We start from the raw sequence: 14081 nt of genomic DNA, 5'->3' as shown, positions 1-14081 counted from the left end.
AATAAAATTTTAAGGCTCACCCCCCTGCCCCCATGGCTGACTGAATGGACCCCCTCGTGGCCAAAGGAATATCTTAAAACTAAATTGTCTGCCAGGAGGAAGGAGGTCAGACATGCCTTATCACGGCCCCCTTCCTCCTTGGGGACATTCTCTATAACCCATTAACAGACCTAAGGGTATGCAAGACAAACCTGCAGGTCCTCAATTTACACAACAAATATATGTCTGGTGGCTTATCTCTGATAAACAGCTCCTTATGTTGAAACATTCCAAGCCTTTAGACAAAGCTTCATGTCTTTAACCAATTACAAGTCAAAGAATCTTCAAACCCACCTATAACCTGTAAACTGCCCCCCCCCCCACTTCGAGATGGCCCACCTTTTCGGGCCAAACCAATGGATGCCTCCCACATATTGATTTATGACGTTACCTGTAACCCCTGTCTCCCTGAAATGTATAAAACCAAACTGTAACCCAGCCACAGGGTCCACTTGCTCAAGGCTTCTTGGGCGTGGCTCCAGGTCATGGTCCTCAAATTTGGCTCAGAGTAAATCTCTTTAAAATTATTTTACAGAGTTTGGCTTTTTATTCCATTGACAATTTCAAAGCAGATAGTTGTGCCCCTAAAGCAAACAACCTTGAACCTCTGGCCCGAACCATGTTCTCAGTCTGTCATCCAACTTTTTCTCAGCTCTTCTTTTACTTTCACTATGGTGTTGTTGCCCAGACAGCTAGTCCGCAGACTGTGCCCCTATCTTGCATCTTATAGTATGTGAAAAAGTTTGGGCCAAGACTCCCCTTCTAAATAGCATCTTTGATTCTTGCCAAAACCCAAAGATCCAGTTTTTATTCCTATTTTAGCTTTTTAGCTTATCTAGGCTCTTAGCTTCCAGTCACCTGCAGTTTTCCCTGTGTGGGTGTTATTTCATTCACAGTTTTTAGTCAGCATCCCATCCCTGTAAACCAAAATATACACAGACAGGGCCAGTGCTTGATGTCCCATTCAATTCTGTGTCCATAGAACTGAGCACAGGGCTTGTCATGGCACAAAAATTTCTCCTTTCCAAGTCTACATACTCCTAGAACAATTGTAGACTGTGCAGGCTAGACACTGGGTCTGATAATGTGGCTCATTAGCAAAAACAAGAGGTAGTTGTACCAGTGCACATTGCAAGCCAGAGTTCTGAATTCACTTTGAAGAAATAATTCCATTTAATTGGAAAGATACAGTTTCTGTATATCACCCACTCAGTTTCTCCTATTATTAAAACCTTACATTAGTGTGATAGATTTGTTACAAATAATGAACAAATATTTATATGTTATTACTAAAGTGAATATGTTATTTAGATTTTTTTTAGTTTTCACCTAATTTCCTTTTTCTGTTCCAAGATCCTATTCAGAATTCCACATTATATTTAGCCATCATATGGCTCTCCTGGGTTAGGCTGTCTTGGCTGTGGCAGTTTCTCAGACTTTCCTTGATTTTGATGATCTTGACAGTTTGAAGAATACTGATCAGGTATTTTGTAGAATGTCCCTCAATTGGGATTTATCTGATATTTTTCTCATGATTAGATTGGGCTTAGGGGTTTTGGCGAGGAAGATCACAGAGGTAAAGCACTATTTTTATCACATTATATCAAGGCTATATACTATCAACATGGCTTATCATGCTAGCTCTGACCTTGGTCACCTGGCTGAGGTAATGTTTGTCAGATTTCTTCACTGCTTACAAACCCTCCCCCCACTTCCATACTGTACTTTTTGGAAGGCAATCACTATACAGAGCCCACAATTCAGGAATAGGAAGTTATGTTATTTGGAATTGTTCTGCCCAGGAGATTTCCTTGAAACACTGAGGTTGTTTTCACAGGAAGGAAGCTGTTGATACCAGGCTTTAGGAACTGGTTTGAAGTCTTCACATTCACATATAGGCATTTTATTTATTTTCCAAATGTCTCTTCTCTCCCATTTATTTGTTTATTCAATACTTCATAAAATCAGCAAGGAATCATAAATACTTACTTTCTACTTTGGGTTATAATCCAACATTATTGTATTTATTGTTGCTCAAATTGTTTCAGCTTTGGTCATTGCAGGCATATATTTTTACATTTTTTTTTTCCCCAGAGAGGTCAGAACTTGGTACAAACCCTAACTCTTTTTATAAATTTGTTACATGGACCTGAAGTTTTTCAAAAGCCGGCAGTGGGCCACAGTTATTTTGAAAGTGCTTGTGAGCCTCGGTTTCTTGTTCCCAAGGCTCCTGGAAATTACCTTAATTTATCCCACTTGGCAGGAGGGTTTCATTCTGTCTTGTTTTCTGGTGAGTGGATCAGGGGGTTATGGGGGGCTGGAAGAAGATGGAGCGAATGAGATACATGCAGATGTTCTCTTTGCCACTCCTGCGGCCTCAGTCGCTCGTGTCGCAGAGCACACGGCCCTGCCGGCAGGAGCCAGTTTCAACCTGGTAGTGACAATGCTGCTTCATTCAAGCCGGAAAAATTTCGGTCCATGGTATCAGACGTCTTTATACAATAAAAACAGTTTTGGCAGAATGCCTATACTTCTCCTGAGATACTAGGAAGGTTCAAATCCTGAGATTATTTACACTTTTTTTACTCCCCGACTCTCCCCCGCCCCCTGCGATTTATTCTTGGTAAAGACTCTCTGCTTTCCTCCCCAGCCCTTCGGTTTGACAATCTAGGATCGCTTTTGTATCCTGCCACTTCCCTATCATTGCTGAGGCGGCAATGGACAGTCCTGGACAAGTCATGTCCCGTTCTTGACACCAGGAAATCTTTACTGCTGAAGAATTTGGGAGAGGCTCAGTTACTGCCAGTAAAAGAGACCAAGTCAAAGCTTTATCAGTGCGAAGCTAGTTACAAAACCCTGCTTTGCAAACATTCGAGCTTTTTATCGTGCTTTACCCCGTAGTGTCCACGAGGTGGAGCCTTTCCTGGAAGCAGAAAGCATCTCTTGGTGTCCTTCCCCGCCCCAGCTACCGCCACAGCCAGGACTGGTTGGCGTGCCGCCTCAGATGACGTCATCCACAATTTACATGTCACAGAATTAAACTTCCAAAAGTGTCCCTAAAGTTAGGAGGAGAGAATGCAGGACAAACGCTCGGGAGGAAGCGAGCCTTGCCTTTCCTCCAATACCGCAATCTGTTAGTGCAGCTCGGCCGATGCCCTGTTGGAGCCGCCGGTCCCCTGCGTCGGGCAGCCTGGCTGAGAGCTGTCGGACGGAGGCTGGAGGCCCGGAGAGCTGCAGAAAGCAGAGGGGCTCTAAGAGTCCGGGGAGGCACAGACCTCCTTTATCTGTCCCTAGAAACCGGTTTGCTCTTGGGTTTTGTACTAAGAGCCCTATGCGCGAGAGAAGAGGAACGTGTGACACAGAAGCAGCTAAGGGAAATCAGGATGCAAACTTAGGCTCTAGAAAGCAAGACAACACGAGTTCACAAATGGGGATATATCTCATCAGGAAGGAGTGCTAAGAAGAGGGCTCACCACGTGGTTCCATGGTGTAATGGTTAGCACTCTGGACTCTGAATCCAGCGATCCGAGTTCAAATCTCGGTGGAACCTACGCTTTTTTTTGGTCATTATTATTCTCTTTTTAGAATAAATTTCTCTTTTAGTGATGATTGGTAGGGAATCTCCGGTTCACGTGAACTCAGTGTGGCGCAAGCTGTGTGAGGGTCCCACTGACTTTCTGCCGTATCATTCTTCTTACCTCCTCCACTCTATTCCCCGCCCCTCCCCACAACAGATATTCTGATACCCATAATAATTTTGAATTCAGTTGAACTTTTCATCGATTTATTGCTTTATAAAATGTAGTGAACTCACTTCATGTAGGAGAGAAAGGACCCAACAGATCTGAGGAAGAAGAAAGATCCTCATGGATATATCTTTTTGCCCAGAGAGAATGAGGCTTTATAATGCCTATGTGGTACAATCACCAGAATTTATAGTGTTTCATTTTCCACTGAAAATAATAAAGATTTGTGAAAATATTAATACATTTGTACTTTAAATAAAGAATTGCTTGAACTCTCTCAGTATTTCAACACTGCCGGATCACCGCATGAAAACTTGAAGCACTGTCAACAGAGTAATTATATATCCAGATGCATCTTCTAAGTAGTGTTAGAACTACGTGGTGTTCTGTTGGTCATTTCTATGACGTTACCTCACGACGCAGAATTGTTGTTTATGTTGAATATGTCCCATAAAAATCTTAGACAGAGCTTTAAAATTGTATTCTAAGATGTCTCTGCAATCATTTTGCCTTCATCAAACCGTCTCCTATTGCAAGTTAGTTCATTTTCTGGTAAATGTCTGGATTTGTCACAACTTAAGGCAAGACGAAGAAGTTACTGGGTCTCTCAAAAAGTAAGTCCAAAGTGTTATCCTTAGTTTGATCTTATCTATTAGTATTTCTAAAAATTGTATATTTTTATTTCAGATACAGGGTATCAGACTATATATATATATATATAATCTTATGGGTCTTACTTTCTTCATTTAATAATATAGTGCAAAAATTAGTCATTACTCTTCTATGTAGCTACCATTCATTCATTCATTTCATGTTAGCTGCTATATAATATAAATATGACACCATTCATTCACCTTTCTGTTAATGGGAAACCCTCTGTATTATATACAGAGTTGTATATATATGAATTTGATTTTGAATTATGCCAGCTCTTGATCCACAAGAAATTAAAAATTGTTTTAGAGCGGAAGAAATCCCTGATACTGTAATCTACATTTAGCTGCAAATTTATAACTTTTAAGCTGTTGTTTTCTCCCTCTAAATGCTTCAGCATGTTTATTCACCCTTTCATATTGTACCTGTTGTATTGTAACCAATCCTAATTCCTTATGCATTTTCTAGTGATAACTGCTAGCCGAATTATGTTCTCCCATGTCGAATGCCATGCTAGGCCATAAGCCACCACTGCCTCTAAAATCTTAAATATCTACCTGCATTTGTTGCCTATCTATTTTTTCACTTTTACCAGGGAGCAATTCTGCATAAGACTTATTCCACATATTTCTTCGGAAAGAAGTCTTATCGTAGTACATCTGGTAGGCAAAGCGCAGGGCACATGCCTTCCACCCTAGCTGCTCAGAAGCCTAGGAAATTGTCTTAGTTTGGGTTGCTATAACAAATGCCATAGACTGAGTGGCTGAAACAACAAACATTTACTACTTACAGTTCTAGAGGCTGGAGAATTCCAGGATCAAGGTACAGGCAGATTCAATGTCTGGTGAGGGCCCCCTTTCTGTTTGCAAACTGCCGCCCTCCTGCGGAATCCTCACATACTGGAGAGGGAGAGAGAGATCATTTCTCTCCCATTTCTTATAAGGTCACTCATTCCATTCATGAAGGATTGTTACAACATGACAGCAAAAAACCAACTAACGCAATTAAAAATGGGCAAAGGACCTGAACAGACATTTCTCCAAGGAAGACATAAAAATAGCCAACATGGGCCTGGCGCGGTGGTTCAGGCCTGTAATCCTAGCACTCTTGGAGGCAGAGGCGGGCGGATTGTTTGAGCTCAGGAGTTGGAGACCAGCTCTGAGCAAGAGTGAGACCCCCGTCTCTACTAAAAATAGAAAGAAATTAACCAAACAACTAAAATATATACAAAAAAATTAGCCGGGCATGGTGGCGCATGCCTGTAGTCCCAGCTATTTTGGAGGCTGAGGCAGGAGGATTGCTTGAGCCCAGGAGTTTGAGGTTGCTGTGAGCTAGGCTGACGCCACGGCACCTAGCTTGCCCGGGGAACAGAGTGAGACTCTGTCTCAAAAAAAAAAAAAGAAAGAAAGAAAGAAAGAAAAAATAGCCAACATGTATATGGAAAGATGTTCAACACTACTAAGATGTTCAACTACTAATCAGCAGGGAGATGCAAAGAAACCACTATGAGATATCACCTCATACTCATTAGGATAGCTATTATCAAAACGATAAGAGATAACAGACGCAAAGTTGTGGAGAAAAGGGAATTGTTTGTTCGTGAGAATGTAGATTCGTGCAGCCATTATGGAAAATAATATGGAGGTTTCTTAAAAATTAAAAATAGAACTACCGTATGACCCAGCAATCCCTCTTCTGGTTATAAATACGCCCAAAAGAGATAAAATCATCATCTCGTAAAGATAACTGCACTCTCATGTTCATTGCAGAATTATTCACAATAGCCAAGGTATGGAAAAAAACCTAAGTGTCCATCAGTGGATGAATGGATAAAAAAAAAACCTGTGGGAAAATGTATATATATATACACATACACACAAACATATACAATGGAATATTACTCAGCCTTAAAAAGGAGATCTTGCCATTTGCCACAACATGGATGACCCTGAAAGGTATTATACTAAGTGAAATAAGCAGACACAGAGAGAAAAACACTGCATGATCTCACTAATAAGTGGATCTTTAAAAAAAAAGGTCAAATATAGGGACAGAATAAAACAGTGGTTACCCGGAGTGGGTGGAAGGAGGAAATGAGAAAATGTAGGTCAAAAGATACAAAATAGCAGATACACAGGATGAATAACTCTAAAGATCTAATGTACAACATGAGGACTATAGTTAACCAAACCGTTGTGTTACGGATTTTTGTTAAATAAGTAGAGTTTAGCTGCTCATCGCAAAAAAAGTAACCATGGAAGATGATAGATGTTAATTTGTTTCACTAACCATTTTATTATCTACCTGTATCCCATAATATCATGTTGTAAACCCTAAATATATTCAATAAAATTTCTTTAAAAAAAGAAATGCTGATGAAAGCTACATTTGCTAAAGCCACTCATCTATCAAAGGAGGCTTTCTTTTTTCCCCCATTTCCACAAAGGAAGAGCGCTGGGTGTGGAATAAGATGAACTAAGGAGATATTCTAACTCCAATATTCAGTAATTGTGGGTATTTGAGAGCCCCTCATTTTCCTCATTTTAAAGTGAGGATGGCAGTACTTTACAGAGCTGATAGCAGTGTGAAATAAAGTTATGTATTTTATATGAAGACATTTTGCAAAACTTGATACACTAATGAAATGTTAGTTATTTTAGCCAATTGATTCCCATGCCCTACTATTCTGTATTTTTGTAAAACATTGACAACTGATACAGAGTCTTCATGGAGATTTAAACAGAAGTAAATCACACACACAAAAATACACATACCTTGCTGAGGGTTGACATAGTGAGAAAATGCTGATGAGCCTTTTCATTATAATGTTTTGTGCCTTTACACTTGAGACACAAATAAGTGGAAGAAAGTCACAGCCTGAAACCCATTACAGTATCATTCACAGTAGCCATTGGCTATTGGAAGTTCCAGTTTATTAGCTGGACCCATCCTAGTATAGCAATAGAATACAGGCTTCATCACAGTGTCTTTGGTTTAGTCTCCTTCCGTGAGGCCATCAGAGTAAGTGGTCCTCCTAGTACTGAAGATGAAGTGTTACTTGTCAGTTTGCCACAACAGCATATGCATCTAACTGACATCAAAGAATAAAAAACACTGACGGCGAATACACTTTCCGGTAGAAAATTTGACCTTTTAAAGAGCGCCAGTTCAGTACAGCTGCTTAATAAGGGACACAACTCACGTGTAGTCGTGGCCGAGTGGTTAAGGCGATGGACTAGAAATCCATTGGGGTTTCCCCGCGCAGGTTCGAATCCTGCCGACTACGGAGTTTTCCCCTTTGGTAATAGTTTAAGGGAAACTATTACCACGTGGAGAATCTCACAGTGTCTCCCGGGAAGAAGCTTGATTGTTCCACAACCTGACTAAGCATTCTGCCATTATGGACTCACTAAAAAAAAACTGCGTGTGTTTTCCCAAACAAGGAAAAAGTATACTTTTTTTTTTTTTTTTTTTTTTAACCACAGTTCTATTGGTGTTTTCTTTTCCCCTAACAAGAGCCCGGTGGATGCTTTCGTGTTTCCTGCAATCAAAGCCCTGTTTTGAAAGCAGCCTTTCCTAAAGAAAAAAGTTGGTGGGAGTATTTGCATCTCCACAGAATTGTTCCTTTATCAGGGATCTTCTCCAGTCAAGTACATCCTTGTGTACGTAGAAAAGGAAATTCCAGGAAATCTAGGATTAAATACAAGTGAAGGCAAAGACTTATAGGTATGGTCGCGAAGACGGGAATCTAAATTGGAAGTTGGACATTAATAAGCAAACCACTACACAATTTAACAAATTAAGGAAACCTTTTTTTTTTTTTTTTGTAATGCAATAAAAAAGAATCGATGACGTCACGCCAGACTGGCAGTGGTAAAATGAGAAGGATTCAAAACGAGGTGAGGTTGTTATTCATTCTGGGCCGAGCACATCTTTAAAGAGCTGTGGTCCTCTATTTTACCTCACGCAAAACTGCTTTTAAAAATTTTTCGTAAACACAGTGTTAGCAGCCCTCTTCCTCGATCAAATAGCAGAACCCTTCTTTAATGTGTCTTTTTAGAGCTATAAAATATAATAAAAAGCATTGAGTTTCAAAATCATGTGAGGCTGTGACAGTAAGCTGCGGGGCATCCTCTGCTGAGCGGTGCCACGGGATGAACAGGACTCTAGGTACTGAGAGTTGGTCTTCCAGAGGAGCCTGATCTTTCTTTGCAAAACTCACCATCACTTCTCCCTCTCCCTCCCACAACCAGCATGCTGGTTGTTTTGATTCCGAGAAACAATCTAATAGAATTCTAGAATGTGAAAGCTAATGAAATGTTAAGAAGACCCTTTTGTGGACACAATTCCTAATAATAGAGTTGAGGAAAGTTTCTCACCTGACACCTATGTACAGAAATTGAAATAAAAATTTGTTCATAAAGATATATTAGAGAAGATCTCTTATGTTGGGAGTTTATTATATTTTATAGCTCTAAAAAGACACATTAAAGAAGGGATCTGGTATTTGATCAAGGAAGAGGGCTAACATCATGTTTATGAAAAATTATTAAAAACATTTTTGCATGAGGTAAAATAAAGTACCACAGCTCTTTAAAGATGTGCTCAAGAGAGGTGAGAACAAGCGCTACTAAGATTCCAAGGCAGTAATAGATGAATTCCCCTAGGAATTCCTAGGAAGGTATTCAATTGTTGTTGACATTCCTTTAGTTGATACATTAACCCATAGTTGTTAATCACATAATGCGATTCTGTGTCTGGCTCCTCTCAGTCTGGATGCTTACTTCTGGACAAGCCCATAGAGACCCAAGCTCAGGTTTTGGGACTGGGGCAGAGACCCTGAGTTAGGACTGATCATTATACAGAATTTTGCTTTGTAGAGCATATGTGTAATATAGTTTCTGAATAAAGCTGTAGGAACTCTAGAAGGGTTCTTACTACCAGGGTGTCCTATAAACAATGAAAATAAACATCAAAACCAAGACACACACTGGTGGACAGTATCACAAAAACCAGTGTTACAGAAATTGAAACAGAGAAATAAATAAGGAAGTAGAGACTTGCTAGATAGAGCCACAATTCACTTCAGTCATTTTGATATTCAGAGAGAAACTCAAGAGCAGCTGTACATTTCCAATAGAAATGTATGTGATCTACAGGTGTAATTTAAATTTCTCTAGTAGCCATATAAAAAGTAAAAAGAGATAAGCATAATTAATCCATCATTTTCCTTATACATCTTAAGAAGCTTTTATATTTCTTTTGCTATATCTGTTAGTCTTTCAAGAGCAACAGAATATCCTAAATAAAATGCTATTTAGGAGACATCTATGACTCTGAAATGGAAAGATCCACCTCTAAGTGGCAGTTGCAGTAAATACTCAGTGAAAACACAAGTTTCACATATTCATTAGGTAGGAGAACTAATGTTGTCTAGCATCTGCCTTCCATTTGCATGTTTCTTTCCTCAACAAGAAAGGAAGAATATCACAAATCAAGGGCTTGTTAGTGGAGATCTTAGAGTAAGGATTGAAAAATAGCTAAAGTAGAGGTTCCAATCACTCTCTGATTTAAAAAGAACAGGATTCCATTCCACTCTGCTGAACCTACATTATGTCTCATTCCAGTGTCCCAAACGTGTTTTGTGAGGAACCTATACCACCTGAGCCTTCTGAGAAAGAGAGAGAAACTCAAAGAACTGGTTTGACTAGGATTGGCCTCCTAGTTTACAAGATTGAGGTTAATTACTCATACAGCCACATTTCAAAGACATTTCTCACCATCAAACTTGTACTACTTGATCAACACTTATATGCACATATGGAAGTAGCATTCACTGGGGATGGGCAAGTGGGAGGGGGGAGGAGGGAATGGTTAAATTCACACCTAATGGGTGCAGTATGCACGGTCTGGGAAGGGCACACTTGTAGCTCTGACTTGGGTGGTGCAAATGCAATAGATGTAAACCCAAACATAAAAATTTTGAAATAAAGAAAAGATATTTCTTTAGAAACTGTGTGCTTAATTACGGTCTAATGATGGCAAAATTTATTAATGAAATTTAGATAATGTGACATAAAGGACATTCTTAAATGTGGAGGGTTCTCAGCCTATAGTTCATAGTCTTTAATGATATTTTTTAACTTCCTGACATAGTTTTCACAATTGTTAGTTTTGTGTCGGGGCATCTCTCTGTGAGAGGGCAAATAAATTTTATTTTACTTATCATGGAATTTTGAGCCAAAAAATAAGTTAAGAAGCTCTTTCTTAATAACTTTTTTACTTGAATGGGAAGAAGAAGAATTTGCTAGTTCCATATTGTTGTTTTGGGAAACAAACAAATTGATTGTGAAAATATACATGGGTTTCAAACAAATCCTTTTTAACTCATGTAACAGGTTTGTCTCATATGAGCTCAACATCTGTCTCCCAATGACAAAGCCACACTCAGCACTATAACAGAGAAGAAAGCTGTATTGGAAATTGCTATGCTCACTGTCATGCCCATGTATATTTCTGATGTTCATAGACCAAAATAGGCACATGTTTGGTACAGCCATTATGGAAAACAGTATGGGGGTTCCTCAAAAAACTAAAAATAGAACTACCATATGATCCAGCAATTCCACTACTGGGTATTTGTCCAAAGGAAATAAAATCAGTATGTAGAAGAGATATATGCATTCTCATGTTTATTGCAGCATTATTCACAATAGCCAAGATAGGTAATCAATCTAAATGCCCATCAATGGACAAATGTATAAAGAAAATGTGATATAAATACAAAAATTGAATACTACTTAGCCATAAAAAAGAATGAAATTTTGTCATTTGTGGCAACATGGATGAGCCTGGAGGACCTTATATTAAGTGGAATAAGCCAGAGAACAGAAAGACAAATACTGCATGATCTCACTCATTTGTGAAATCTAAAAAAGAAGTACAGAGTTGAATAGTGATTTGTAGAAGCTGGGGAGTGTAGGAAGAAAGGGATGATGGGGAAAGATTGGCCAACTGGTATAAAATTACAATTACATAGGAGGAATAAGTTCTGGTATTCTATAGCACAGTCAGGTGACTACAATACATAATGTTATAATGATATTTCCAAGTAACTATACGAAAGGATTCTGAATGTTCTCACCACAGAGAAATGATAAGAGTTTAAGAAAATGGATATGCTAAAGACCATGACTTGATCATTATACAATGTGTAGATGTATCAAAACATTACACTCTACCCTGTCAATATGTATAATTATTAAGTGCCAATTAGAAACAAAATTTTAAAATTAAAAAAACATACAATGAAACAACTGTTCCCTTCTGTGGAAACCTGATGACTAAAAAATTATCAATGAATCATGAACATAAAAAATAAGTAAAATAAGACAAGCACATGTCTACCTAAATCAAATAACTTTCAAAGCCTTGCCTAATCCAGGGCCTTGAAGCTAAGGGTATTGTCAAACTTATCTTTATTTTTTTCTTTCATATTTTACCATATTCTGAGAACACACATACACCACTTTAAGGATCTAGTTCCACAAGCTGCTTCTTGTATATGAAAAGATATTGGCCAGCACTTTCTTTCAATTAGCGTCTTCAAGTTCCATCTACCTAAAAATTGCAGATTTCAATGTTATTTATGCTTTCCACTTTATCATTTCCATTGTGCTGTCAGTTGTAAGCAGTTTCTTCAAACTCTCCTCCTTGTGTGGGCTATTATTTGCATGTTTATAGGGTCATAATGGACACGAACACAAGGGCAGTGTTTGTGTTAATGCATATAATTCTGAAGAGAATGTTGAAATCTGTCCAAGTTGTGGGATGTATCTCATGGATTCTCATCAGATGCTGACCGAACAGTTCTCCAGGTAGTTACAGGGATGAAAAGGAAAAAAGAAGAAGCTGACAGAGCAAAACACTAGTCTCATTTCAACAACCCATCAGAATAAGGAGTCTTTCCAGTCTTGAGGTTAAAGTGTTACTCACCAATTTGGTGCAACAAGATGATAGTCATCTAAATAACAACGAAGAGTAGGAAACAACGAAGAGTAGGAAACACTGTAAATACACCTTCTGGTTTGTGATTTGATCTTTTAAGGAGGGCTAAATTTCAGTACAGCTATTTTATTTTTAAAATGCCGTATTCTTTTGTGTAGTCATGATCAAGCGGTTAAGGCAATGAAATAGAAGTCGTCTGGGGTCTCCCTGTGCAGATTGGAATTCTGCTGACTAGAGTTATTCCACTCATGAAGTTGTTCCCTAGTATAACAGTTTCAACTGAAAAGAAACATGACCTACCCAAGGGTGCTGGTGGTGCATCGTTCTTTACTAAACTTTCCCTTTTTTATGGTCCTGTGATTAATTCACCTCTGGTGGAGCTCTTTCATACCAGCCAGGAAAAAATTAAATCATAGTCCTAATGACACTTTCTTTTTCTTTTCCCTCAAGAAAAGTCTAAGCTCCAGAGATGCCTTGGTGCTTCCTGCAATCACAATCCTGCTTGAAGGCAGCCCTTTCAAAAAGAATATAAGTTGGTAGGAGTGAAATTGTTAGCTTTTCATTGTACCTATATAGAATTGTTACTTTTTCAGGGATTTCTTTTTTTCATACACTAATTTTATTCCTTATATCTCCTAATACACTCATATTTTCATCTGCCTGAGTGAGGTAGATCTAGAATTCTATGCTTGTTTCATGTAAACCCAGGCTGTTTACGGAGTAAGTAAAGAAATGTCAAATATAAATTCTACATAAAGATAGCAGAATCCTTTTCTTCTGTGTGGCTGGAAAACCAAGTCTAATAAAAAGATGTAATCAAACTGATAATAAAGTTTATTTTCTTTTTAGATTAAGAATTTTAATACTTAAAATATTTTAAATAATAATCATGATATGAAGCTCAAATGATATAGAAGTATATACAATGAATAATAAAATCTCTTTTCTAACCATGTGCTCTAGCTGTTCAGTTTCTCTCCACAGTGATATGAGTTTTGCATAACCTTCTAAAGTTATATGTGTGTATAACATTCATTCCACTATTTATTTTTAAATGAATGATAGCAAAGTTATATACAGTGTTTGTCTTGGCTATTTCTTTCTCTTAAAAATATATGCTGACTCATAGAAATAAGCCCAACTGATTTTTTACAACAATGAAAAAAAAAAAATTCAATGGAGAAGGGATAGACTTTTCAACAAATGGTGCTAGAACAATTGGACATCTGTAGACAAAAGCAAAAACAAAAACAAAAACCCATATTGACCTAAATTTTATTGCTTATGCAAAAGTTAGCTCAAAATGAACCCCAGACAGAAATTAAAAATGTAAAACAGTGAAACTTTTAGAATATAACATAAGAGAAGATCTTCAGGATCTAAGGTCAGGCAAAGAATTCTTGGACTTGATACCAAGAGCCCAATCATTAAAAGAAAAAGTCCATAAATTGGACCTCATCAAAATTTAAAAATTTTACTCTGCAAAAAAGATTCCATTAAGAGGTTTAAGGAACAAGCTAAAAATTGGGAAAAAAATACTTGCAAACCATGTATCTGACAAAAGACAGTAAGTATATACAGAATTCTCAAAACTCAACAGATAAACAACAGTCCAATTAGAAAATGAATAAAAGA

General features: G+C 38.1%; 1 protein-coding gene and 2 non-coding genes across 3 annotated transcripts in view; 2 read left to right on the top strand and 1 right to left on the bottom strand.

The window, feature by feature from the left end:
- LOC138399089 (histone H2B type 1-K) overlaps positions 1–14081 on the bottom strand; it is a 389419-nt gene that overhangs the window by 205327 nt on the left and 170011 nt on the right. The gene's annotated exons all lie outside the window — the stretch shown is intronic.
- TRNAQ-CUG (transfer RNA glutamine (anticodon CUG)) lies at positions 3518–3589 on the top strand. The gene has a single exon. It is a non-coding gene; the product is annotated as a tRNA-Gln (tRNA).
- Positions 7644–7725, top strand: TRNAS-AGA (transfer RNA serine (anticodon AGA)). Its single transcript has one exon. It is a non-coding gene; the product is annotated as a tRNA-Ser (tRNA).

The sequence above is a fragment of the Eulemur rufifrons genome, chromosome 18 (genome assembly GCF_041146395.1).
Source record: "Eulemur rufifrons isolate Redbay chromosome 18, OSU_ERuf_1, whole genome shotgun sequence".
Taxonomy (NCBI): Eukaryota; Metazoa; Chordata; class Mammalia; order Primates; family Lemuridae; genus Eulemur; species Eulemur rufifrons.
This window is presented reverse-complemented; position numbering and strand designations above follow the sequence as displayed.